This window comes from Heterocephalus glaber, unplaced genomic scaffold (assembly GCF_053883595.1).
Source record: "Heterocephalus glaber isolate CG9 unplaced genomic scaffold, H.glaber_assembly_v1.0 deba00001472, whole genome shotgun sequence".
Taxonomy (NCBI): Eukaryota; Metazoa; Chordata; class Mammalia; order Rodentia; family Bathyergidae; genus Heterocephalus; species Heterocephalus glaber.
Window position 1 is genome coordinate 12,482,322 of NW_028258315.1, and position 27,510 is coordinate 12,509,831.

The 27,510-nt window shown below is 39.7% G+C and overlaps 1 protein-coding gene across 11 annotated transcripts in view; it reads left to right on the forward strand.

The window, feature by feature from the left end:
• Nucleotides 1-27,510, forward strand: part of Phactr1 (phosphatase and actin regulator 1) — a 512,176-nt gene that overhangs the window by 371,944 nt on the left and 112,722 nt on the right. The gene's annotated exons all lie outside the window — the stretch shown is intronic.

The window sequence follows — 27,510 nt, forward strand, 5'->3', positions numbered from 1 at the left end:
ACTTCTCACTATTTTTTAACGTCCACTAAAAAGGGGTTCTGCTTTTGTAGATAACTGCCAATTTTTCATTTATTCATGACTTCTCACCCCACCCCACGCCCTATGCTTTCTCACATCAGCTGTCTTGATTCATCACTTCTCTGAGATCACGTGCAATGAGCAGTGTTTGTGTCAGAAATTCTCTCATAACATATATTTAACAAGCTCAGCTTGCTGTAAACCTACTTATATTCTCTTCAGTTAGCTATAAAAAATTTCCCTCATTATGTAGTGTAAGAATAGTTGATAAAAGACCAAAAAGCCATTTGTGATTTCATTATCCTGCCTACGTAGAATAGTAATGGGGGAAACTGAATAAGCTGTTTTAACTTATTCAAAGTCTGTTAGTTTATTTCATAGTAGACTAGTAAGTGAAAATAAAGGACACATCTCATTAAAGGCAGACTTAAAGGAGTTGGGCTAGATGTGTTCTAAATATTTGAGACTAATATAGTCATTTTTTTAGAAAATTAAGGTCCTTTAAGAAATTGGTGTGTAGCTTCTAATTTATAGCAGGCATACCATTTTCCATCTTCACTGTATAGTGCCGAAGGTGAAGATGAGGATCCAGAGTTGAATTTTTTCAGAAATAGTAATTTTACTTGTAGAAAACTTTGGATAGCTCTTTGATGGGGAAAAAAAACCCCAGGAAGCTCAACTTTATTTTTTGTAGAAAACTTTGTTTTAGTTGAATTGTGGTAAGTATAGAAACATTACTTTTTGTTAAATTTTATAGGTGTATAAACTGTATGCCGTTTTGAAAAGGAAATATGCTTTAGGTGAGAGTCTTAAGATGCCCTTATACTTAATGGCATTTTTTCCATTAGTAATGAATCTCAGCTATTCTGTCCTGCCTAGTAATGCACAGCCTCAAAGGACAAGATTATTTTGACATTGAATTTTTTTTCATTTACCGGCCCAAGCTGTGTAATACTGACTCTACTCTCTAATGAGAGCAAAGTTAGAATCTGTTGATAATGTAAAATAATTTAGAAATGTGTTAAAAATGTGAAGTCAGGAATGGAAGGATGGTAAGTCAAAATACTGTGCAAAAACTCAACCTCTTATATTAGGCTGATCTATAGTTTCCTCGGGTATGACGATGTAAGGGAGCCTCCTGTTGTTTTTTCTTTAGGGACTACCTTTTTGTTTTGTTTTTGTTTTTTGTTTTTTGTTTTTTTGGTACCAGGTCTCAAACTTGGATCCTTGTGCCTGTGTAGCAGGCGGCAAAACCACTGAGCTAAATCCCTGCCCTGAGACTACCTTTTCCTAATATGTTTTCATAGTACTGTTACTGAGATATAATTTACATACCTTGTAGTTCACATATTTTATGGGTACAGTTAAGTGATTTTTTAATATGTCCACAAAGTTAATGTGAACATGATCATAGTCAAATTTAGGACATTGCTTGAAAGGGAATTCTGAACTCTGTAGCAGTCACTTCTTATTTCTTTCCAGTACCTGAGGGTACTGGAAACCACTAGATTGGGCAACCACTGATCTACTTTCTCTGTGGATATGCCTATTCTCATCATTTAATAAAGTGGATTCACTCGGGAGGCTGAAGCAGGAGGAATCTACTCTTTTGTGACTCACTTCCCAAATAGGATTTTCTATGTGTAGTAAAAAGTTCATCTCATCTTGAGAATTTATTACATTAAAAGGAAGTGAATGGTAATCAGCAAATTTAAGGAGGGAAGACTAGACATTTCATAGGTTTCTCACTAAATCTTTGCTGAATAGTTTTTCCTCATAGCCAAGCATTCATGATATACTACAGTTTATAATATTTTGACTAGTCTCTAGAACAAATTTTGAAATCTTTTTCTGCCCGGTCAGGAAAATACACCTTTTAAAAAATGATACCAAATAATTTGACAATTAATTGACATAGCATTTTTCAGATCTAACATAGCCCCTATAACTTGAGCCAGTTGAGTGCCTTAAATTTACACCAGTGACTTTCTGTTATCTGTTTCAAGTATATATCGTAGGACTGTGGGTGATTTGAGTATGTTGTAACAGTGCTAAATGTTATCAAGTATGGAATTTTAATTACCACACTGTAAGATAGTCCATCACTGCCTAAGTTAAAAAGACAGTGATTGAAATAACAGCCTTCAGTTGACTCTGATTTCAGTGACAATTCAGACATACAGTAAGTGTGCACTACTGAAAGCTCTCCGGAGTACAAGAAGACTCACTGCTTAATAATAGGGAACCGGCCAAATACTGTATATGGGCCAGTGGTCCCACAGCAGAAAATGGAGATCTGTGAGTTAGAGATCAAGATCCATTCTCTCTAATAATTGTTTCCTAAGCATTGTAGCTTGTTTTTGAGTGGCCTGACAGCATCTTGCTGCTTGTATGTGGCCTGTTTCCATGACATGTTGAGTAGTGTTGTTTGTAAAAGTATTGATGTCTGTAACACCAAGCTAAATAGGACATTTTGGGGGGATGTTTCTTCCCTTTCAAGGATCTTGGCCTGTCCAATAAGTAGATGACTGTCTCACCCTTTAAAAAAAAATAAAAACACTGATTATGGAGTTGCTTGCTGACAATGCACCCTGCTCAATACAGTGCTTGGGGAGGGAGCCTGTCGGCACATGGCCCATTTCTCATCCTAATTCCTGTTTCATCGTGTTTCTAGACAGTATCTCCTCTTCCCCTTGGAGAAACACTTCCCCTTGCTAGTAGCTCAAGGGTTTACAGATGCTTTATTAATTGCTACCACATAAAAAAGCTGAATACAGAAATGTAATAAAGGCTTCTTCCTGGTCTGCAATTTTGTCTTCTAAACTACCTTCCTCCCTCTCTCCCTTCCATCCTGTATAAAACATTCCATTTAAACAGACTGGGAAAACACAAGCCCCAGCATAACTGAATCATGAGATGTCCTGCAGAGGCCTCCTAAACCCAACTGCTGAGACAGGACTTCTTGGTAGGAGCTAAGAGGAAAATCATGATCATGAAAATGAGGTGACTTGAACACAGCGTTAAGGAGGTCTCACTGCCGAAACAGTGCTGGCCTGTTCCTCCCTCTCAGGGTGATTTGGAGGAGGCTTGTGGTGAGGAGGGTTGGTTTTTCTTCATGCTAGCCACCAAGTGTAGTGCTTCCCTCTTCCACAACTGTTGTGTTTCTTTTCTTATATAATTCTGAGAACATGGTGGTGGTATAGAGGGTAGGGCCCTTATTTCCTTACTCACCACAACTTTTTTGTGAGAAATTGGGCTGTGGAGAAAGGCAAGGGATTGTGAAGATTCAACATATACCTTGTTCTTGATGTTTTTCCTTGTATTGTGCCATGTGATGTCATTATTTCTTCCCACCTTTATAGTTCAATTCAGAGACCAGTCTAGAAGGAAAGATTTGCTGGAATGGACTAGCAATAGGGAGATTCAGTAGGAGAAAAAGATACACACATTTATTAAAATGCATAGAGATGACCGATCACAAAGTATAACTACCCACTAGCCCAACATGATTCAGAAGCTTTTATAGAGTCAGGCATTGTGGTGCATTCCTATATTCCTAGCTATTCGGAAGGCTGGGACAGGAAGGTTGCTTGAGCTAAGAATCGGAGACCAACCTAGGCAACACAGAAAGACCTCTTCTAATTTAAAAAAAAAAAAAAAAAAAACAAAGAAGGAGAAGACTGTACCTTTTTCCATAAGGGAGGGGGAGAATGGGAATGACTATCACTTAGAGGAGTGATAACTGTTTTTAAGGAAAGTGATTGGATGCAGGGGGCAGACGTTTTTGTAAATGAGCCCAGAAGACAATGACAAAGCCCAACCAGATGTATTTACATTCCTGTCTTCCTTTCTGAGGTACCTAGTGAGATATCAGGGTAAGGATGAAAAGCAATTGGATTCCCTTTGTGGGTAGGTCTTAATGTGGATAAAGAAGTCCCTCCCTGATTTGGGGGCAGGGACAACAAGGCAAAGTTGAGGGACCTTGATCTGAGGCAGATTCTAAGCCAAAGGCCTCTCACCATGTCAGAGCCTCAGTCTTTGGGGCATGGTTTTCTGAGCCACAATACTGGCTATTGGGAGCCCTATGTAACCAAACTCAATGGGTTCAACTCTTGGTGAGATCAAGGCCAGTAAGCACAAACAGGAGATAAAGGAGAAAAGAGTTTATTACCAGCAGTAGATTAGGAGCACTCTGGAGATACTTCTCAAAGCAAAAGGCTTTTATTGAGGAAACTTATACAAATTCATATAGGAAAGAGTCATCATCACATGTAGTTCAAGGTCATTGTCACGTGTTTAAACAAATGGTGGACACAAAGCCCACTGGATGGAAAATTTCATATTAGATGAGCAAACTTCATTCTTGGTCACCTAAAAAGAGTAAGTCAGAGTGACTCAGTGAATTGATTTCTTGTATGTTTCTCAGAAGGGAATAATTACCTAACAAACACACACACACACACACACACACACACACACACACAGGACTTCGAAAGTACCTTAAGAGTCACTTAAAGTGCAGCATCCCCCCATAAGTATTGGAGCTTACCCCTAAAATTGCCTGCGTAACCACTAACAAATCCCCCCGCCAGCACTACACTTCTCATTCTTATGGGGCATAAGGAGGTCATCTTCTGAAACTATTTTCTGTTATAGCTTGTGTTTAAATGTCCCCCCAAAGCCTCATGTGATCATAGGTGGAGGCTTTTTAGAGATGGCTGGATCAAGAGTGTGATGCCAGGATTAAGGATGTGTGGTTACTAAATCAGTCCACTGATTTGTTTGTCACATGCCCTAAGCCCAGTAGCCTAGATAGAATATAAAAGGGCAAAAAGAAGCTGCTTATCTTGCTTGAATTTGCTGCTTGCTGCCTTCTGCCTGCCCTGCTTTACCATGGACTATTTCTCCTCTCTGATGCCCCTCTGCTTTGCCACCCTGCCTTGGAGCCAAGCAAGTATGGACTGAAACCTCTACAAACTGTGAGCCAAATAAACCTTTCCACCTTCAACTTTGGGTGTTAGATATTTTGTCCCAGCAACAAGAAAAGTAAGTAAGACAAGGGACAAGGTATCTCCCTTACCTTAGTTAGAGGAGTGAAATTCTCTTGATGCCAAAGCAAGATAGGGCTTAGAATCACTAGGGGCTGTCTGTAACACCATAGCTTGAGCTTCTTTTGCAGTAGCTGTACTGAAACAAATCACAAATAAGATGGGTAATACTGATGTTCTAATTTAAGTAACTCAGAAAATAATAGACTTAATGCCCCAGAGCAATGGTGGCAAACCTATGGCACATCTGCTGTAGCAGGCTGTTTGTATCATTGAAAGCTCTAAAAAGGTCACCATCACTGCCCTAGAGAATCCAGGCCAAAACACAATTAAGCAAACAGACCAACTAAAAGAGTAAGGCATAAAGGTTACTAGTTATTTTATTGTACTTACAGTAGTATGCAGGACCCACTAGTTATAATGCACTAAACATGATTCCAGGATTCTGCTAAGACAAAAAAACAGCATATTCAGGTAGATTAAAACTATATAAGTAAACAGAACAACTAGAAGAGGATGGCAAAAGCAGTCATTCATAGCTTGGCACTACTTACTTATTTGACCTGCTTTTCCTTCAGTATGAATCTTGTTCCTGTTTCACAGGGATAGGTATTTTTAGGCTCACCAGAGTGTTTTGGTTCCTGTGCCTTCTTGACTCTGATATGATGAATACAGGGAGTTGCACCTGTGATGGCTTCTTTCCTCTTCTCAGGCTGCTTGTAGCAGAAAGGAGGGTGAATGCCAACAGGGTAGCTTGCTTCCTCATTCATTAATCTTACTTCACTTCAGCCACACACATCTTTGTGGTTGAAAACCTTAAAGACAGTCTCCAGGAATTGAGAAAGGTTAGATTCTGTCACAGCCAGTCTCTGAAGTTTCTTCTGGCTATCAGGAGCCCTCTAAGATATGAAGTAAGTTTCCAAGACTATCTGGCTACTGTCTTTCATAAACATTCTTTGACTTGCTCAAACCATTAGTTTTTCCCTTTCTTCCAGTCATTCCACTTTTAGACAAAAATCTCATTTTAGCATTCAAAATCCTTTCCAAAACATTTGGGAAATGTCCAAAAACATTTTCATATTTATAATTTTCTTCATATCATACTTTCTCCTACTTACTGATTCTTTCCTCTCTTGTTTTTGCCCTTAAATTTACATTTTGAAGCTATCTGTACACAATTTCTGAGTTTAGATATGTATTAGTTAGAATTTTAAGTATCATCTGGCCTGTTGATGAAGACCCAAGAAGAATATAATCTTAAACTTTTTTATATCAAAAGTTCACAAAAACATATCTATTAATAGACACAAATGTATTGTCCATTTATAGCATTTAAGAAACCAAGAGTAGTTGGATTTATATTTACCAATAGATGTTGCAATATTTCAACTTACTTAGAAATGACTCAGATGTTTTTCTGTATCACGTACATAATTTTCAAACTTAACATGAAGAATATGCTTATAAACACTCCATTTATATTTACCTAATTTATTTATTTTTGCCACTTATTTGCAAATTACTCATGAAAACTGAGTTATGAAACAAGCATAGTCATCATTCTAAGCTAGTTCTTTGTCAAAAATACAAATAAATAAACCCTGAACATTACTATACTTGACACATAGAAAACAGTGCAGGGCCAGTGTTATGGCTTGTATCTAGATATCCCCTTACAGCCTGATGCAGTCGTAGGTGGGGCTTTTTCAGAGGTGGCTGGATCTAGAGTCTATGATTGCTGGGACTAAGGCTGTGTGATAACTGAATTAGTCCACTGATTGGTTAGGTAGTGCCATAATTCTGGTAGCCTACATACAGTATAAAAGGAACAGAAAGACACTGTTGTGGTCCCTTGGTTGCTTTGCTAACTTCTGCCCACCATAAACTCTTTCTCCTCTGTGATACCACCCTGCCTTGGAGCCAGCCAACTATGGACTGAAACCACTACAAACTGTGAGCTAAATAAATCTTGCCTCCTTTAACTTTGGGCATCAGGTATTTTGTCTCATCAGTGAGAAGAGTAACTAAGACAGCCAATGAGGTAGGTAGGCATCACGATGGCACTTCCTCTTCTCCGCTTGTGACCCACTTCCAACAATGCAGCAGAATCATCCTGGGACACAGCACCACCCATTGCTTCTCCTGTTGGAAGCAGAGTACCAAAAACTAACAAGCTTTCAAGTAAAAAGGCCCATGTGAGTCACTGATTCTATATACAAATGTAATGGCTTTGCCTCTTGGCAAGTGCAATGCCAGTAACCACAACCAAGAGATAAAAGAGTGAAGAAAATTTTATTACTTGCAGTAAGGACAACACGAGATAATTCAGAAAGAAATGTCTCCCTCAACAAAGAAAGCAAGGGGCTTTTACTGGGAATACATATATATTCATATAGAAAAGAGTCATCACCACATGCGGAAGTGGGCACATTCCTGAGCAGGCTCAGTTCAAAGATCATATATCACATACTTTTAAAAAACGATGGACTGGAACACCTCTGGGTCACTGAAGAAGGATAAGCCAGGGTAACTTCATTATTTGGGCCATTTCCTTGTAACTTTCTCTGGAGGATTTTATCTAAAACAAAACTTTAGAAGCATGTTGAGTCATTTAAAGCACATGGAGGAAGGTCTAGCAAGAGAAATAGACTCCTGAGTTCAACTCCCAGTTCTGTCACTTAATAACTGTGTGATCTTGGGAAATTGTGTGCTTCAGTTTCCGCCTCTGTAAAATTGAACTAGTAGTACTGTTATTGAGCAAGGGCTTGCTGCCCAGTGCACATAGAAGTTAATACTATGTCCCTGGGTTTTTGCAAAAAAGAAAGCTTAACTACCTGGTCAGTAGGAAAGGAAGCAAGGAGATAAAGAGGAGCTCATATCTGCTTCCCCAAATGGTTGGTAGTAGAGGAATTGACAGGAAGGAAGAGAGGAGATGTTCTTTGTTGATTGAATGGTGATGGGAGGAGAGGGTAGCTTTTACTGGTTTTTGGCCCAGGTGTGAATGGTCATCATGACTCTTCCTAGGTTGTATGTTTCTTTTAAGGGAGTTATCACGTTCTGTCTGAGGAATTTTGAGCTTGTGATTTCAAAAGGTCATTGACTGGTCAGGCTGGCTTCTTCTGCACATGTCCATTCATGAAAACCTGGTTCCAGATCAGTCTTGAGTGGATTTTGGAGGCTTTTCCTGAAAGACTGCTTGAGTACTGTAATAGTTAAGGAATTTATATCTGGGTGTGCCCAAGACTTAGCAAAGTTTAGTATCTCCTTTTCAAGTTATTTTTGTAGGAAAATCTCTACAGTGTGGTAATGTGTCATGTCATAGTATATTTTTGATCATATAAGTCATAGTCCATGTTCTCTTACTATAATAAAATACTGAGACTGAGTAATTAATGGAGTAAAACTTATTTAGCTCACAACCCTGAAGGGTGGGAAGTCCAAGAGCATGGCTCCAGCGTCTGCCCAGGGCCTTCTTGCTATACAACACGCCAGAGGGCTTTATATGGCAAGACAGAGAAGACAGCTAGCTCAGGCCTCTTCTCCTCCTCCTCCTCCTCTTTGTCTTCTTTTTCTTATGAAGCCACTAATCTATCATGGGAGCCCCACCCTTGTGACCTCATCAGACCCTAGTTACCTCCCAAAACCCTCACCTTCAAATACCATTGACATCAATTTGGGGATTTTCTCCAACCCATGAACTTTTGAGGAAACATTCAAATCATATCGATATGTATTAATGATATAACTATGATATAGAATACCATGTTTAGCTATTAGACTATAGTATATAGTATATTGGTATTAGTATATCTGTTTTTTGAGTTTCAGTATCATAGGGCCTCACATGCTAATTTGGTAAATGTAACTTTAATTTGTAAATAGTGAGGAGATATGGAAAGTGTTCAAGGTACATTTTGTATGATTTTATTATGGGTTAGCCAATTTCAGCACCTCCTTCACAAGTTATTTGTGTAATAACTCTTGTAATGTAACATGGCAGCAGTGTAAAGGCTGGGTAGGAATGGTGATGGTGGTGGCAGGGAGACAACAGATGCCTCCTTCCATCCATGTAGGGATTCACTCAGGACTACAGAAGTCTACATGGAAGGAAGGCTGGGTGTGAAGGGCTGATCGTATGAACTAGATGTCACAGTGATTTTGTGGGAGGGGGTGGGCAGAAGGATTCAGACTGCATATCATGCAACATAAAATTCAACACTACACACTGGCCTTGGATGGATGGATGAATGGATGGCTGGATGGACAGACAGACAGACAGGCAGATAGGTAGATGCATCAGATACATGTATAAAAATGTGCATGTATGCACACACAGGCTTGCGAACAATATTATGGGTGTCAACGTGTTTCTGATATGACTGCATTTGCAATCTGTTCGTAAGCCCTGCAGCCACCGTTCTTCAAGAGCTAATCCTAATTCTTGCTGGATACTTGCCAGCAATTTCTAAATGGTAAACAAGCCAATAAAAATTTAAATCAGGTGGTTTTTTTAAAAGCACTTTTAATATTTTCAGTATGCAAGTACTTTGTGCTATACAATTAAGTGTCTTGTGTTTTCCAAAGTTATTTTTAATTAGGGTTGCATAACCTGCTACTGATTAAACCTCTGAATACACAGGCCGTTTATGTCTGTAATTAGACAAAGTCGAAGTCTCCCAAAGGAAGAGAGGGGGAGGTGAGCTTCCTCCACACCTGGCCTCGTGAGAGCTTGATCATCACCGTTAGAAGTGAAGCTTTCAAGATATGTGTGAACATCAGCACCGTGCTTGCAGGTTAGGACAGCCCTTGTAGGTGAGCACATCCTGACAGCGTCAATCTACTGATATCTTGTAGCCCAATTCAGGGCTTGTCAGCTGGAGAAGTGCTGACTTACTTATCAAAAAGCAAGAATTACGGGGACAGTTGTTGAAAATAGGGTATGAGTAGATGAGACTCATTGTATTCATCTCTCTTCACTTAAAAAATATGGTTTCTGTGGTTTAAAAATGTTTAAATAGAATAAAAGTTTTGTAAGTTAGAAGATGCTGTGAGGAGCCATTCCCCAGCGAACAGTGGTTTGATGTGAAGATTGAGGGGAAGAGCTCTGTCCCATCTAGCATTCGCCTGACTCCATCAGTTTAGGTCATGGTCTTTAGTTCTCCTAGAAACAGGGATTACTGTTTGTGAGTTTTCACAGCACCCTGCAAGTCCTCAGCAGGTAATAGCACATACTGGGAGCCTTTGGCCTCTTTCGTTTTGTTAGTAAGCACCCTTCTCAGACACCAAGGAGGGAGTGTCTCGGGAATGGCTCACAGGATGAATGTGCAAGTGATATTTTTTAAAGATCAAGAATACAGTAAATGTCCCAAATATCATGGCCCCAGAATTTGGAAGGAGAAAAGGATCCTAAAGAAGTGAAAGAATAAAGAGTCATTTGGCTGCAGAAATAAAAGTGTTTATTTCATTTTCCCTACAGGCAGCTCAGCCTATATCCAGCTCCTGGGTGTGGGTACTGATTTCAAAGGGAATCTCATTGTCTTTCGGCTTTCTGAGTGGTCAGAGTACAGCTGTGTTCCCCAGGGATCAGGTTTTATAGTGGGAATATTTTCAAAGATTCTTGAGGAAATCCAGATCTACACGTTCTTCCACTTGGTAGGATCGTCAGTTCTGAATGAAGCTGTCATAGGAATATAAAGGAAGGACAAAGAGAAGAGTGAGAATCTTAACGGGGGGGGGGTGTCCCTTTCTCTCACCCAGGTGCAAAGTATTAAATGTTTAAAGTCTTATAATGAGCATATGTCTCTTAAAATGAGAATCAGAAGGCCACATACACTTAAATCCTACAGCCAGCTTGCATGAGGGAAGATGAAAGTCATTAGTATCCTCCATGAAATTAGCAGATGTCTTTCATTCTTGCTGATTTAAGGTGGTAGGTACAGGTAGGACTTTGACATTATTGTGAATCCCTGAAGTTCTGACAATAGTGTAAGCATCTGTAACCATTCCTCATAAACATAAAACAATAACAATTCAAAAACAAGAAAACGTTAGTGAATTTTGTTCCTATCGGTTGCTGCTAATGCTGGAGGGACCTGTCACATCCCTTTCATTACCTGTGTCCCATGCAAGGCAAGAGTCATCTGCATTCAGGTCCTCACAGTGGTGTGGTGTGAGGCAGGGCTGGGGCTCAGCCAATCCTGAGGCTCAGACAGGCCAGAGGGCCACGCCTCGGTCAGCATTCCCTCGTGGTAACAAGTACCTGAGACAATCAACTGTTAAAGAGAAAGGGTGTGTTTTGTCTCACAGTTTTGGAGGTGCCAGTCCATGATTAGTCAGAAGCACATGGCAGCGAAAAATCTCTCACTGTACAAGCCAGGGAGCAAAGAAAAGAAGAGGAGGGGCTGGAGTCTCACAGTACCTTTCAAAGGCTTCTCCTCAAAGGCCTGAAGACCTTCCACTAGGCCCTCCATCTCAATGGTTCTCCCAACAGTGCCACTCTGGGAACCAAGTCTTTCGCCTTTGGGGGTCATTGAAGAGCCAAACTATAATAGGGTGGAGTTAATAAATTTCTAGTTTGAAGATGACCACCTCCACCAGGGTCAGACATCGCAGGTTTCAGCAGGACCATGGAGCTTGCCTTCTTAACCAGAATAGGGACAGACCCTCCTGTACTCAAGCAATCCAAGGAAGCAGAGCACCAGTGCTGAGCCAAGCTTCTCATCAAGTGGGTCCACAGGGTCTGGGGCTGTTGCACCACGGAGAGGTCATCTATGAGCAGTGCGCCAGGATCAATGCCAGTCTCCCTCCCTGTACCTGTTCACCACAAACGTACCTCTGTTCCTCTCATGTCAATGCTGGCACAGGGCAGCATCTCCAGCAGACTTGGAAGAACCATGGAGCATAACTTCCCAGATCCTGGGGCTCCCCATTACATGATGTTTCCTGGGTTTCGTGTCATTACAGGCGGTCGTACCTGTTTCCATTTATTTTCTGAAACAGATCAATAAAATGATTATATAAGTATGCTCTCTGAAATAAACCATTTGAGAACGTTCAAGTCAACACGCACACTGGCCAGTGGTCCAGTGACCCGGCTCTTGTGACTGCGTCATTTGTGCAGTTCATTGTTCTCTGTTCCCTGCTTGCCTGGGGGCATGTTGGCCACTCTACAGGTCAGGACTGTTTCTATCAACTCTCTTTCTCCTCCTCCTGAAGCGCCCATAAGATGATGTTAAAACAGAAGAGAGGCATGAACCCACTAGAGCAAGGAGAGATTAAAGCCGGGAGAAATTCCAAGGAACTTTCAAAGTTGGGAAGCAAATTGCCTGAGCAAGTGCAAAAGTTGCAAATGAACCGGGGACAGTGGGGAAGCCAAGGCCAGACCTAGGCTAATGATGGTCAGCTATGTCTGCTTCCTGCTCAGCTGTAATTTTATGTGCTCTGAGATGGGATCATCTTGAAAATTCTTACATATCTGCTCTTTTTAGTTTGTGTTTGTATTTGGAGATTACAACTTGCAAAGACAGTGGTGTGCTCTCTCTCTCTCTCTCTCTCTCTCTCTCTCTGTATAACTGGATTTTCTCTATTTTTAAGATCGGGAGATTTTGGGGATTGTTCTCATTTACCTTTCAGTCACTTTTAATGCTACCTTTGATGAGAGAAGCCCACTGAAAAGTAATGTATAATTGCCTCTCCCAGGACTTCATCGTCTGTCTTCCTCCAACAAAGGAAGAAAGATATCATTCCTAAAAAGGCATGCAAATTTCACTCTCTATTAAAGGATTTAAATTAGAAAGCCCCTTTATCTAGTGTCATATTTCTTGTGCTCTGAAAATATTATGTTGAACGTGGTCCAGCTTCAATAAAGGCCCTTTTCATGATGATGAATCCACATGGAAAATGTCCAGGGTGTGCGTCTGAGCCTGGCTAATATTTGGTATTAAGATTAAGAATTCAATAATATTTTAAAACATTTATCTTACGCAAATGAGATTTTCTTCTTGAGACTCTAAATAACCATACAAGAAGAAGAAAATGATTCAAATGATATGACTGAATTGTCTCTGTGTGTGAATTAGAATTTATCAGTCAATCCACTGATGAAGATACTGTACTGCTTTTATGTTTAATTAACAATAAACATCAGTGCATCTGTAATCTCCTAAGTGCTGAATGAATGTTTTGGAGAAGCATAAGGAAAAAGAAAAAAGAAGAAGAAATTTAACTATTAATTTCTTGAAATATAGATAATAGTTATGTACTGTACATGTCAAAAACCTAGAAAAAAAAGATTTTTCATGTTTTCACCATAAGAATATGATAGATGTTTGAGAAGAGAGATAAGAGGTGTGATGGAAAAATGTGGTGAATGCTTAAATTTTAAAAATTTGGTACAGTAAAAGGCTCATTGCTATTAATTCCCTTCAACTTATTTCCCTTCCCTTCAAACACATGTCCCATCATGCCATTCTTGCCACTTTCTGAAGCAGCTTATAGTTTATATTTATGGCAGTTTCTGTCAAATAAAAATATCTGTGTGTCTACATTCACTGTATCACTTTATCTGGCACTGTGAAACTTCTGGCTCTTCCCCGAAGACAAAATGGCCAAGAAAGGTAAACATTTCAGGACACTGAGGCAGCCGCAACAGTGCAGGTAATGACACTCATGAAAGAAGACTTCTCAAACTACTTCAGAAAGTAATAAGAACAATGAAATAAGTGTGTTCAAAATGGGGGGCATATTTTGAATGGGATTGAGGGCAATGTGTCTTTTACTATAATAATTTTTTAATTTTAAACATTCACTGTATTTTTGGATTACAACTCTTATGTTTAGTCTGATTTTAAAATTATGTATATTTCAACAACACATGGTATCCCTTTACTATGTAGAATTTTATGTTTTTATATATCAGTTAAAATAACTTTTAAGGAATGTGCAGGAAAGAACAAAACCACAGAAGCCCATCATCTATCGCTTGTTGGTGGAAGGATGCTCAGAGCTGGATAAACCTCAGCAAGTTAGCAGAATGACCGAATGGTTCACACAGAGACTGAGCCCTTCCCAGTAAAGAAAGGAACAACCTTGGCACGAGATGCTTCGCAAGGAAGCGAGGACTTAAACATGCACTAAAGATGAACATCTGCACGCTAGGTTGCAGGAAAAATGTAGCTTCTGAAAATGTGACAAGGCAGAAGGACTTTGGTGAGGGAAGATAATGGATAGAGAAGAGGTGAGGAAGATGCAGGTTCATTTAACAAAGTTGGTGTATAGATTTCCCCCATCTCCATTTCCTATCATTGGTAAGGATGTTACTCTCCTTCTGGTATAGAGAGGGCATTTTTCACCTGGAAATTTCATCTCCTGCTTTTAAGAAACTGCAGGAGGACCCAGATGGTCTTCAGACACCTGCTGTTTTTCAAATGCTTTTGACCCAGCATAGTCAATAAGGATGAGCTAGGGGTATAGCTCAGTGGCAGAGCCCTTGCCTAGCATGCATGAGGCCCCAGCTTTAATTCTATGTCCCAAGAAAAAATAAAAAATAAATAAAAGATACTCAGTATGGCAGAGCAGCCTGTTTGGGAGTGACACGTTCTCAAGTCCCTCAGCCTTGACCTATTGTTCTGGATGCCTAGTTGAATCAGGAGAAACATGCTTCAGTGTTCCTGTTTGCCTTTTCTATCTGTGATAGGGACTATAGATGAGGACATAAAATATTTTGAAAGGTCGTATTCATATATAAATGGCATTGTTTCTGAAGAATCCTATGGCAGATAGCTGGAAAAGTAAATCAGTTGACTAGAAGTTTTTTAGGTTTTCACAGATACTGATTATCTGGACAAATTTTAATGGTTAACCTTTGGAAAGTTCCTTTCTCCTTTCCCATGTCCCCACCTGACTTGTCAGTCAAAGGTCCATACGAAATGCCTGTGACATTATGCCAGAGAGTGAAAATGCACAGTGAGGGGATATTGTGTAACATGTGCCAGTGTGCGCCTCCTAGCGTTGAGGCTGACTCATGGTGTTATTGCTGGAGTCTGCTTTTGACATCAACTGACACTGCTGCAGAATAACCTTAAGTACCTGTGTCCCTGGAAACCCCATCTGCCTTGTTTCACTGAAAGTTGGAATAGAAAATCCTTGATTTCTCATCCATTCATAAAATACTTGATGCCCTATCGCTTTGATATTTACTGTACGCAGTATGAAAACATGTACTATTTATAGCTTACAGAAAGAATTTAAAGTGTAAAAATATGAACACATGTGTATCTCTATGTTTTCTATACTAGACTTTGCCTGGTCTTTGGGTTGAGTAGTTTATAAGAATTATGGCTTTACTGGAGCCATATTTACATTCTCTTATGTTTGACCAAAGAATATATCACTAAGAATTCAGAGGCCATATGGGAATCCCAGAGTACCTTCTTAACTCACCATGTGATTTATGTTATTTTTCATCATTATGGGACTATCATAATGCTTCATTAAGCATTAGAAAATTAAGTGTTCTGTTTTTTACAAAAAAGAAAGAGACAAAGAAAAAGAAAGAGAGCGAGAAAGACAGGCAGATACCTATCTCTAGGGCTGGGGATGTAGCTCAATGGTAGAGCACTTGCCTGGCATATGCAAGGCCATGAGTTGAATCCCCAGCACCTCCAAAACAAAACAAGAAAAGATATGCCTATGAAAAACTCCATCTCAAGCAGGGGATTTACCTCAGTGGTTCAGCCGCCTGCCTTGCAAGCGCAAGGTCCCGAGTTCAATCCCCGGTACCAAAAAAAAAAAAAATCCATCTCTTTCAATGCCTTAAAGAATTTTAAAACTGAAGCTTCAATAAACACCTCTTAAAATATGTACTTTCTCATTTCTTCTTAAAGTGCAGCAGAACTCGGTTTGTATTTTCTCGAAGCTTTAGGGACCTTATTAAGACCTTGCTTCCTATCCTGTGCCCTGAATAATGGCGCTGTCAGTAACCACCAAAGGGGCATAGGAAGATTTTGTCCTTTTTGCTTCATGATCCGCTCCCCACTTTCATCTCTGTGAGCCGTAACTTCTGTCAGCCAGCTCTGGCTTTGTTTCTAATGGCCAGATGACAAAAAAAAAAAAAGCCTATCTGAATTGCAGCTGACTTTACGGTAAAATAGGGAGGAGTGGCAGCCAGGGCCTCTCTCCAGGGATTTCACTGTGTGACTTCTAAGGCATGGATTTGTGCCACCCATTCCAGTGGCTCCATGGCTTTTTGACTTCCTGGTCACTAGAAATTTGATCTAGACACCTAAATGCTATGGTGCCTTAAAACTCCAGAAAGCACTTTATAGGGATTCCTGGATTCACAGAGAGGAAGAAAATTTGTGAAGTCTGTCTCAAAGCGTTAATAAGGATGAAATCCTTCTAATTTAAAATACAGCAATATAAGGAAAAATGTCAACTGAGTTTCAGCACAATTCTCTAATTTAACTGGATCGTTCTCTAGCCCAGTGGTTTCTTTGAACTGGGAAAAAGAAAAATTGACACAGTATGAAAGGCTTTTCTCCCACTAGCTTCAGCTCATAGTCTGGAGGACTTTTTTTTTTTTGCATATTTTTGCTAAGCAACCATGAGTCCAGTATAAATTTTCCAATTCCATGGAGGCAAATTAAAACTCTACCTGATTTTTTTTCCCCAAAAACCAACAATGTGAGGCTTGAAATCAGCTCACGAACCTCATTAGAGAACTTATACAATCTGCCGTCATTCTAAATGAACAAAGTCTGGGATGTTTTAAAAGCAGCCAGTCTTGTCAGATTCCCATCTCAAATTGGTTAAGCTGGGACTTCGACTTTTTAACCTTTTTTTCTTCTACAAATATATCTCTTATATTTGGAGTCTTGATAATAGACGAAAATTCTGCATATTCTCTACATCTGAATAAGTCTATTGTAGGCAGTTTTCATAAATAGAGTATTCATGTGCATTTTTAAATGTTACTTCCTTATTTTCATAATTAAAATGCCCTTTCCCTTCTATGCATGTTAGGAAATGAGAATAACTTTAAAATGAACATTTAAAAATGTAAAACTTTCACTTTTACTGATGATAGAGTTAAGTCCCACTAAAGGTTTTATTCAAAATAACCACATAACCACAGAATGAAGTAGTTTGATAATATTCTTTCCACTGAATATTCTAATCCAGAATGTTAAAGCCGGACCTCAGCTATGTGCTGCAGTGCAAGTCAGTGGACAGATTTGGGATAAGTCCTCTATGATTTCATCCATTCTTTTAGTTTTTAGGATCTCCAATGTTCAAGGGACAGAAGTGAGCATTCATATAACAGTGTTTTAACCTGTGACCTCCCCTGAATGTTTTTCTCTCAGCCTCATCACTGTGGCTGCTTCTAAGGCATCATCATTGCCCTGTTGTTGTTCTCATCTAATTTCATTTCTCTGGGAACCCCACTCCCTCCCTTGGTATTATATTCATCTCTGTTTGTCCCTTTGCTCCTGACATCTTGTCATTTCTCCAGATATACTCAGTTGGCCATAAGACATTTGCATTTGGATACTGCAGCTCATTCCAAAGAGAATACCACCTCCTCCCACCCTCAGCCCAAAGCAGACCCTTTCCCACTGCCCTATCATGTCACTTAAGTTCATTACAAAAGAGGATTTCATCTAGGCAAGGAGGCACTGGCACAGCTAGGGGAAGGGAAAAGTTGTAGAAGGTTCCCTGGATGAAAGCACTTAGGGTAGGTGGGTGGGGGGTCAGTGTTGGAGAGATACATTGCAGAGATTCACATGGGCACAGAGGTTCAAGTTCACAATTGCATTCCCCAGCAAAATCCTTAGGAAAAAAAAGTTCCTAGAAAAGTATAAGAAACAGGAAGATCTTAGTCCCTAATATAAAAGAGCTTAAGGATGAAACTAAGAAAAGGACTGATGTACTGAAACTGCAGTACCAGAATCAGAATATTCTAGCAAAGCAACATTATCCCTGATTTACCCAGCAGTGCTAACATAGATCAAGGGACTGATTCACCACTCCATCCCCAGCACGTGGCTCTGTGCTTTGAACGCAGGATGTGCTAAAAGCAAAACTAGTAGAAAGAATGCATGAAATCCATAGATGACTTATTCAAAATGTGCTCGTTGGCAAGAAACAGGGTAGGTGGCGGGGTTCTGATATGAAATTGTAACTGATATGCAATCTCACCTGAAAGGTCAGGACAGAATGCGCCTCTGGTTTAGGATGCATCTTCTATTGAGATAAAGCACCACGAATAAGACCTGCCTCGGTATTCCTGTAAAATTCACTTTTGTCCCAAGGGAAGAAATGCAAATGCTCCATTTAACTCTCAAGTTTGGTGCAATGTTTGTTTTATTTCCATTTTCATTTTCATTTTCATTTTGCAGTCTTGGGAATCACACCCTGTACCTGGTGCATGCTAGGCAAGTGCTCTGCCACTGAGCTACACCTCCAGCCACATTTTTTTAAATTCCTTCAGTTAGTATCTCCCTGTTTCAAAATCTTAATAAAATTTGGGGAGCTTTCAACTTCATTTAATTTGATAATGTGTTGCAGTCTACTTTGAAAATAATAATTAAAATAGTTTAAAAGCTTCCTCAAAATGGTTAGGTAGACCCGTTAACTATTTTCAAAGCTGCATTTCAATGATTTAACTGCACCTCAAACACAAACATAACCTTCCCTTAATCCTCTTTTGTTCTTTTAATAAAATACAAAGGGGCTTTCACAAAGCCAGACGTATAGAAGCAGCTTCTAGTCAGCTGTCATTCAAAATTTGACCTTCAGAATAGCTCTAATCTCCTTTCTTCCAATATTCCTTCCAAGAACCATTAAACATAAAATTAATGTGCTCCAGCCCCTTCAAGAAAGCAAATTCTCATGGCCCCTACCAACTGGCTGAAGATGCTCTGAAGATGGATTCACAGCCCCTCACCCACCCCGAACAACTTCAGCCACTAAAGTACAGGGTCAGGAACTAACCCACTCACAAGAACCTTTCAGAATTACTAACTCAAAACGGGTTTGACTTGGTAAGAGAACTGCTGAGAGAAGTTCTAGTACTGATCTGCTCATAGAACTTCCTGCCTCAGGTAAGCAGCCAGTTAATCTCTGCCTTTTCTTCAAGTCCCAGCCCAAGCTGCACCTGGAGGCACCTGCCCCTGAGACGGCTCAGCACCCCCTACTTTAGCAGCCCCTACTCTCTCTTCATTTAGACAGCATTCTGCAAACACCCAAGACCTCTTGCCATTCTCTGTGTCCTCCCCATAGCAAGTACCTAGCAGGTGCCTATTTGGGACCTCGTGATGATGATGGTTACTGTTGATTTCATTATGTGGGGAAATTACATTTGGAAAGCATGGGGGGAAATTAGCCATAGTGTCTGTTTAATCAAACATTGGAAAATTTTTTTCCCCAGGATGTTCAAAGTTCTTTCAAAATCTGAAAATAAGAGGCATTCAATTTTGGCTCAGTTTGACTCTGTTCCTTTTTCCTTCCTATTTATTAAGTAAGAAGATCAAAAGTAATTTTTTAAAGATACAGCTTGGAATCCAAGTAATGGAATGTGCCTACTACCTAAAGCTACTCCAATGCATTAACTGTAAATAGGCTCAGTATTTGGTGAGCTGAATAAACAATTGAAGGCATGAACTGGTTTGGACACCAGTTGTCTTAATTCAGAGTCTAGTTTACATTTTTTAAATGGTACTTTGGAAAGTTACCTCACTGGTAGGTTTGTACTGTTTGGATTAAGTCATCTGCATACCTCTTTCCACTTTATTTTATCCAAAACAAAAATGAACTCACTGGTGAGGCAGCAGCTTGGGCTTTCTGGAATAGGAAGATGATGTGTCTCAATTCATGCTAGGGAAAGTAAGATGAGGAAGTTCTGACCCTTTTGAGGTCCAAGGATCAAAGATGGAGCAGCTTCCCTGAAGGCAGCATGGGGCAGCAACACAGTCAAAGAGAAATCAAGCCAGACAAGAGTCAAAGGAGACAGGGGAGATTTTATCCCCTGCTACTGTAGTAGAGACGAAAACTCAGTGTAACTGAGCTCAACTCCAGGGACACAAAAGGGAGGAGGTCTTTTAAACACTAGGATGCGCTAAAGGCAAAGTACTGTCTGGCTTCAGGGATGAGATTAGACCATATGTGTGCTAATTGGTGCTCATGGAAGTCAGGATTCTGCCCTCCCACAGAGCCTGGGAAAGAGGGTGCTTTCCTTCTTGGTGATTACAGTTCAAAGAGGTGGCCCTGTGCCCTTGAGAAAGAGGAGATGTTCCTGGGTTGTAGAAGATACGTACATGGTATGATCAAAATATACAATAAACGTTTAAGTTAGAAACCTATTATAGTAGAAGACACGTTGCCATTAAACCCCCTCAGAATGCTCCCCCTCATTCAAACACACTTAGCCCATCATTCTTGCCACTTTCTGAAGCAGCTCTGGAAGTCCTCTTTTGTTAGTGTCTTTACAAGGTGTGATTAGAAATACTGTACCATGATTCCTGCTGTGGAGTACAGTCCAATGGAAAAATGGTTCATACTCACTGAATCTCACTCTAGGTGACTTCTGGCTCTTCCTCAAAGCAAAAACGATCATGAAAGGTCAATGTTTTGAATCAGTTCAGGACATCAAGGCAGCCACAACATAAGACACATAAGAGGACTTCCAGGACTGTTTCAAAAACTAGCAAGAACAATGGGTTTGAAGTGAGTTTGAAGTGACGGAGAGGGTATTGAGGCAGATTCATGTGATGGCAAGGTGTCTTTTACTATAATAATTTTTCTCATGTAAACATTCACCATATTTTGAATCATACCACATAGGCACCTCAAAAGGACAATTACAAGTCTTCTAAGTAAATGCTTTAAAATAAAGAAGGTTAGGGGCCCGTCGTCAGATGTTGGCTGAGAAAATAGCAAATTCTTTTAGCAGTTTTGAGCTTTTTCAGATAGGCATTTTAAGGAAACTGGGATTGTTATTCTAGACATGGCTTTGAGCTGCCAGGAGCTGTGTGAGTGTTCGTTGGAGTTCATTAGTGGAGGGAGCAGAGGAAACCATTTGTGCTGAGACTTGCAGTCCTGACAGGCCAAGGTGGAGACGTAGAGAGAAGAGGCCTCCAGGAGCCTGAGTACAGTTCTGTCTTTGTCCCCACCTTGGGTAAAGTCCAAAGGGAACATGAGAAGGGTGTCAGGGGGACCCTGACCGTGCCACCCGAGGAGGAGGAGACTGTCCTCCCAATGGCGACCTCAGAGCCTCGGGGTGTACGTTAATGAGGAAAATGTCAGTGCATTGACAGCCAGCATTTGTTAAGTGACTTGTTTAATATGAGGATGCAATTTCTGGCTGTCCCCTGAGATTTTCTTCTTTGTGAAGTCAAACACTGTCTTTGAGGAAGAGTTATGATTGCAAGTTCCCATGTCCAGAGTTATGAGGATTTTCATCTACCTTGAGCTTTGTTAGATCAATGATCAGAAGCTTCAACATGACATGGAACCATGAAATGCAGTTTTTTAAAAAGAAAGCCACAGTTTTATGCTTAGTTATAAAATAAATCATACTGAAAGTTTATTTTGCCATCACTCATTTTTTTCCCCATGGGTCTTAAAATCTTCCTCTTCTTCCTTCTAACTTATGAGAAAACTCAAGTTTTCAAACTTCTTACCCTTCACTCTGCTCTTATGACCCATAAACCAACTCCATCCCACTGACTATTTTTGTAAATAAAATTTTATTGATGCACAGCCACATTCATTCATCCATGTACTGTATGTGGCTGCTAGAGTCAGTTTGAGTAGTTTCCACAGAGACCGTATGACCCAGAGCCTCTACAGAAAAAGTTGATGGATATCTGCTCTCCATATTCACAGACTACTTCTTTTACCATTATGTTTATCTGTTCTGTCCATTTAAATCATGGAACTAGAAGGCTTACAGATTCTGTGTTGCTAACTTTGTATTACCAAAAAGCTCTCATTTGAGGACTTGATCTTGATAGAACAGGATTGTTTTAAGCCCCAGTGAAGCATCAAAGAAAGTGACCAGGCACATACCAGCTAGGCAAGTTTCTGCAAAAATAAAAACCATGATTGATTCATATAGTTAAAGACTTCCGTCACACACAGTGGAGAAAGGTACCATATTTGCACTAAGGCTATTGCTCTTCATTAATTTTGATTTTTTTTTTTTTTGGAGACAGGGTCTCACTATGTGGTTCAGGTTGTCCTTGAACTCACTAGCCCAGGTTGGCCCAGAACTCATGGTGATCCTCCTGCCTCAGCCTCATAAGTGCTGGGATTATAAGCATGCACCATCACACTAGCTGTGTCCTTATTTTGAAAATAAAAATCAAATGATATTAATAAAACATTTTTATCTGAAAAAAATGTAACATTTCCTTTTAAGCTTATTCAGTCTTTCCATAAAATCCATTTCTGCTATGAAAAACTCAATGGTTCAGTGGTTTCACTGCCTGCTGCGCAAGCACAAGGACCTGAGTTCGATCCCTGGTACAAAAAAAAAAAAAACCACAATGGTAGTTCTTCAGAAATTTTAAAATAGAATCATCATATGATCCAGCATTTCCATTTCTGAAGGTATATCCAAAAGAATTAAAAGCAGAATCTCAAATATTTGTGCGATGTTTATGGCAGCGTTAGTCACAAAAGGCAGGAAGTGGAAGCAACCCAGATGTCTATCTGCAGGTGAATGGATAAACAAAATGTCGCAAATAATACAGTGGAATACTATGCAGCCCTAAAAGGAAATTGTGACACATGGTACTTCATGGAGGAAACTTGACATTACACTAAGTGAAATAAACTAGTCGCAAAAAGACAAATACTGTACGATTCCACTTGCGAGAGGTACCTAGAATACTCAAATTCATAGAGACAGAAAGGAGAATAATAGTTACCAGGAAGCTGGGGAGAGGGGAAGTGGAGAATTACTGTTTGGTGGATACCGAATTTCAGTTTTACAAGGTGAAAAAGTCCTGGAGATATTTGCACAACAACATGAATGCATTTAACACTACTGAACTACGTTGTGAATGATTAAGGTGATACATTTATTTTAAGGTATTACCACAATTTTAAAAAGAAACCAGAGTGCCGGTGTCCCTGAGCTGAGAACTGTGATGCAAAGTGGGACAGAGTCCAGGCAAGGTTACTGGTCAGTACCTACCATTGCGTTCATCTAGTTATCTGTGCCGCGTGACAGGATGTTTTAGTGAGGGGAGAAAGTCAAACGGAGTTGATGCATCTGTTCTCATCCTTGTTCCTGTATTCTTGGGTAGAGACAACCTCAGGTGAGATGTTCTATTAATCTGATGAGGAGGCCTGGCTCAGTGCCTCCGAGGAGTTGGCCAGAAGAAAAACGATGAGCTGAGGGTTGACATTTGCCTTCATACACTACTGAGAAACGCTGGATTCTCATCTGTACAAAATACTTCATTCCACCCCTCTTCACAGAAGCAGAAGGCGTGCTGCAAATCAGAATTTGAATTCTAAATCACCACCCTCACCCAGGCCTTTCCTCAGATTCTCCCCACTCCAACCTGTGGGGAGTGAGAAGCCCACCTCTTGCACTGGGAAAGTGCTGGACCACACCAGGGAACAAAGCCCAATCATGCTATCATTGAAGTCCTGTTCAAGCAAATAAAAGGAAGTGATTTCTGGTATTTTTATTTGTGAATTCAGGATTGCACGTTTGTTGCTTCCACTGTGCAAACCACATTTACTTCAAGGCAGTGCAAAAATGCCAATGAAAAGTGAAACTCAGAAATTGCAATCACAAAAGACAAGCAGAGAAGCCTCAGTATTCATTTAAGGGCACGAAGAGCTGCCTTCCCATAGCTGTGAGGACTGATGGCATCCACAGAAGCCTGGGAGTGCTTTGCCTAACTCCGCTTTCAGGCCTGTCTTCTCTTATGCATGCTTCATGAGATTTCTGCTTGCTTTTTTTGCAGTATTTGTTTTTCAGTTTTCCCAATTGCAGTTAGGCCAAATGTTGGATTCACAAAACGGCCATTTCAATATTCTGGGATTTTTTTTTTTCAGGTATGGTTTGCAAATACCAAAGACAGACTGTTCTCTAATGCAGATGGATAATTCTACTTGAGGAGAATGGGTATTTGGTAGTGCTGTTCTTGACACTAGCTGATGAATCCTTGGTTGAGACAGACACTGTTTCCGGTTAAAGCACTTTGTCATGGAAGAAAGGGCAGTCACAGAAAAAACAAAAATAGACTTATCTGCAGAATAGAAAGGGACATTCCTAAATTACTTGAACTTTTTCTTAGATTTGAAGGGTTTCCTTACTCAATTAAAATACAGTTTAAAACAATTTAAAAGTAAAAATAGAAAACACAGTAAGTACTGTATCTATTGAACAATTCTTCTGGTAATCTAAAAACCTTCCCCAAAAGAAAACTTTAGGCCCAGATGGCTTCACTAATGAATTCTTTCAAATATTTAGGAAAGAAACAAAATCAGCCAAACTGACTCCAGGCAATAGAAGAAGACAAACTTATCTACTTGTTTTAGAAGCCCTAGCATAAGCTTGGTAGCATAACATGATTAAGATGTTTGTAGAAGTACAGACCAATATCTCTTGTTATATAAGTGTAAAAAATGTTACATACAATGCCAGGAAATTGATTCTCAATAATACATTTAAAGGGATAATATATTGCAATGAAGTTGGATTGGTTTGGGGAATGCGAAGTTGGTTTAATATTCAAAAATCAATGTTATTCATACTACCAGCAGAAGAAAAAGAAACATTTTCTAATCAACTTATAGATGTAGATAAAAATCTAATAAAATACAACATCCAAATCATTAAGGTAGACATAGGAACTTTGAAATTATGACATTAGTTACCTACCAGTAAATATATAAACAAATAAATCCCACAGTAAATATCAGATTTAATTTCAAAATAGTGAAAGATTTCTCCAAGATTGGAAAAAGGGCTGTTATCAATTCTCTTCAACATGGCACTAGAGAACCTAGCTGGGACAATAAAGGAAGAAAAGAAAGTAAGTTTAAAGATTGAAAAGCAATAAATAAAACCACTATTTGTGAATTACATAGCTATATACTAGGAGATACAGTGAAATCTGATAAGCTAGTAGAAGTAAGTGAATTTAACAAAGTGCCTGGATGGAAAGTTAATGCAATCAATCCCCCAATCTGTGAGTTCTATATACATGAATTTAGCCATTCACTATATATATATATACACATATATATGCACATACATATATATGTGTATATATATGTGTAAATATATGTATATATACACATATATATCAATTTTGTCTGTACTAGACATGCCTAGAGCTTTTTTGTCCTTATTCCCTAAGAAATACACTATAACCATTATTAACATAGCGTTTACATTGTATGTGATATTATAAGTCATCCAAACATGGTTTAAGGAATGTGGGAAGATGTGTATAGGATAAGTGCAATACTGTGACACTTTATATAGGGACTTGGTGTCTGTGGAGGGCTCTGGAGCCAATTGCCTAGGGATACTAGAGATATATTTTTATATACCAGAGGTTAAACATCTCTAATCTGAAACTCAAAAATCTGTATGTTCCAAAACTTGAAACTTTTAGGGCCGGGGATTTAGCTCAGTGGTTCCTATGCCTGCCTCACAAGTGCAAGGATCTGAGTTCGATCCCTGGTACCAAAAAGAAAAAAACAGAATTTGAAACTTTTTGAATGCCACAAGTAGAAGGTTTCAGGCCTGGCCTCATAGGATGTGTTACAGTCAAAAGATAGGTGCACTAAAACTACTGTTTTAAATTACTTTCAGGCTATATGTGTTCGAATGTAGATTGGGCCCCAATCCCAATATAGATCATTGTCTATACACAAATATTCCAAATCCCGAAAAAAATCTAAGCTCCAAAACACTTTTTGATTCCAAAGTTTTGGATAAAGGATGCTCAACCTGTAAAATCACTCATAGTTAATTTAGTTTTACGTGCAGGGCTGAGTGCATGGTCTTCACATATGAAATCTCATTTAATGACAATTAACTATAAAACTTAATAGAATGATTTAAGAAGTGACCACAGATTGTAAGTATTATGGACCAAATATTTGTGTGGACTCCAAAATCCATATGTTGAAGCCTTAATCCACAAAGTGGTATATTTGGTGTGAGGAAGTAAGGTTAGGTGAGATCATAAGGGTGGGACCCTGATCCGACAGGATTAGTGTCCTTCTAAGAAGAAACACCAGAGAGCTCCCTCTGGCTGAGCACACAGTGAGAAGCCTGGATGCAAACTAAGAAGAAGATGCTCACAGAAAACTGAAAAGACCAGGACCTTGATCTTGAATTCCTGGCCCTAGATCTGTAAGAAAATAAATTTCTGTTATAATACAAAATTCTGCACAGGAAAAAGCAAAAATGTGACCTGTATTGCTCCTCTGTGCATACCCTGTGGTCTCCTTCTAGAAGTTGTCCATTTGCAGATAGGCTTGACAAACCCTGGGTATATTCCTAGTTTGTCCGGGATCAAGGGGCAGTGTAATGTGTGATGTGCTCACACTAGAGTCCTTTGGCCTGGTTCAAGTCCAGCTCTGCACCTTGGATAGGTTGCTTAACCTCCTCCTCAACTGCCAAATGGAGGTTACAGTGCGAACTTCCTGGAGTCATTGTAAGGTTTTATATAAAGCCCTGCATGGAAAGCACATAGTATGGGGCTCCTATAACATGGTAATGGTTGCCATCGTGAGTAAGGGATGAAATCACATCTTCACACAAAATGTCTCAGGCAGAATATTTGTCCAGATAGGCATCTGACATAACTGTGTATAGTTAATTGTTTTTTTAGATCATGACTATCAGTAATAAGAACAAATAAAATTCCTCAATCTAGGCAGGGGGCATAGCTCAGTGGTTCGGCAAAGTGCTGAGCGAGTATGAAGCCCCACATTCCATCCCCAGCACAAAACAAATAAGCAAATAAGTAAATAACCTCAGTCTAAAGCTGATTTTTTTCTCTGACTCTTTAAAGAGCCCCCACATCTCAGCACTATCATGGCAGCAGGCTTGATCTGACCAGGAGTAGCAAAGCCAAGCACACTTGGCCAAGCAAGCAGGCTTACATCCATGAACCTGGCACACAAAACCTTCAGAACAAGAGCGCTATTATCTTTTAGGTAATAGGTGGTAGCAGGGGTATTAGGCTGTCCTGGGCAGAATTTCAGATTTTCACTTCTATTACGAAGCAGTCAATAATAATTCTGTGACTGGAAAGAAATATAGTAAACTATTATGCTTCCTACATCTGGAAGAATAAACTCACTTAACCAGCCCCAAATCAATGACTTTTCCTTTTACTTCTGGGAGAGGCGGAGGTGTTACAGAACATAGTGGAAATGTGAATTGTGGAGCTGAGCACAA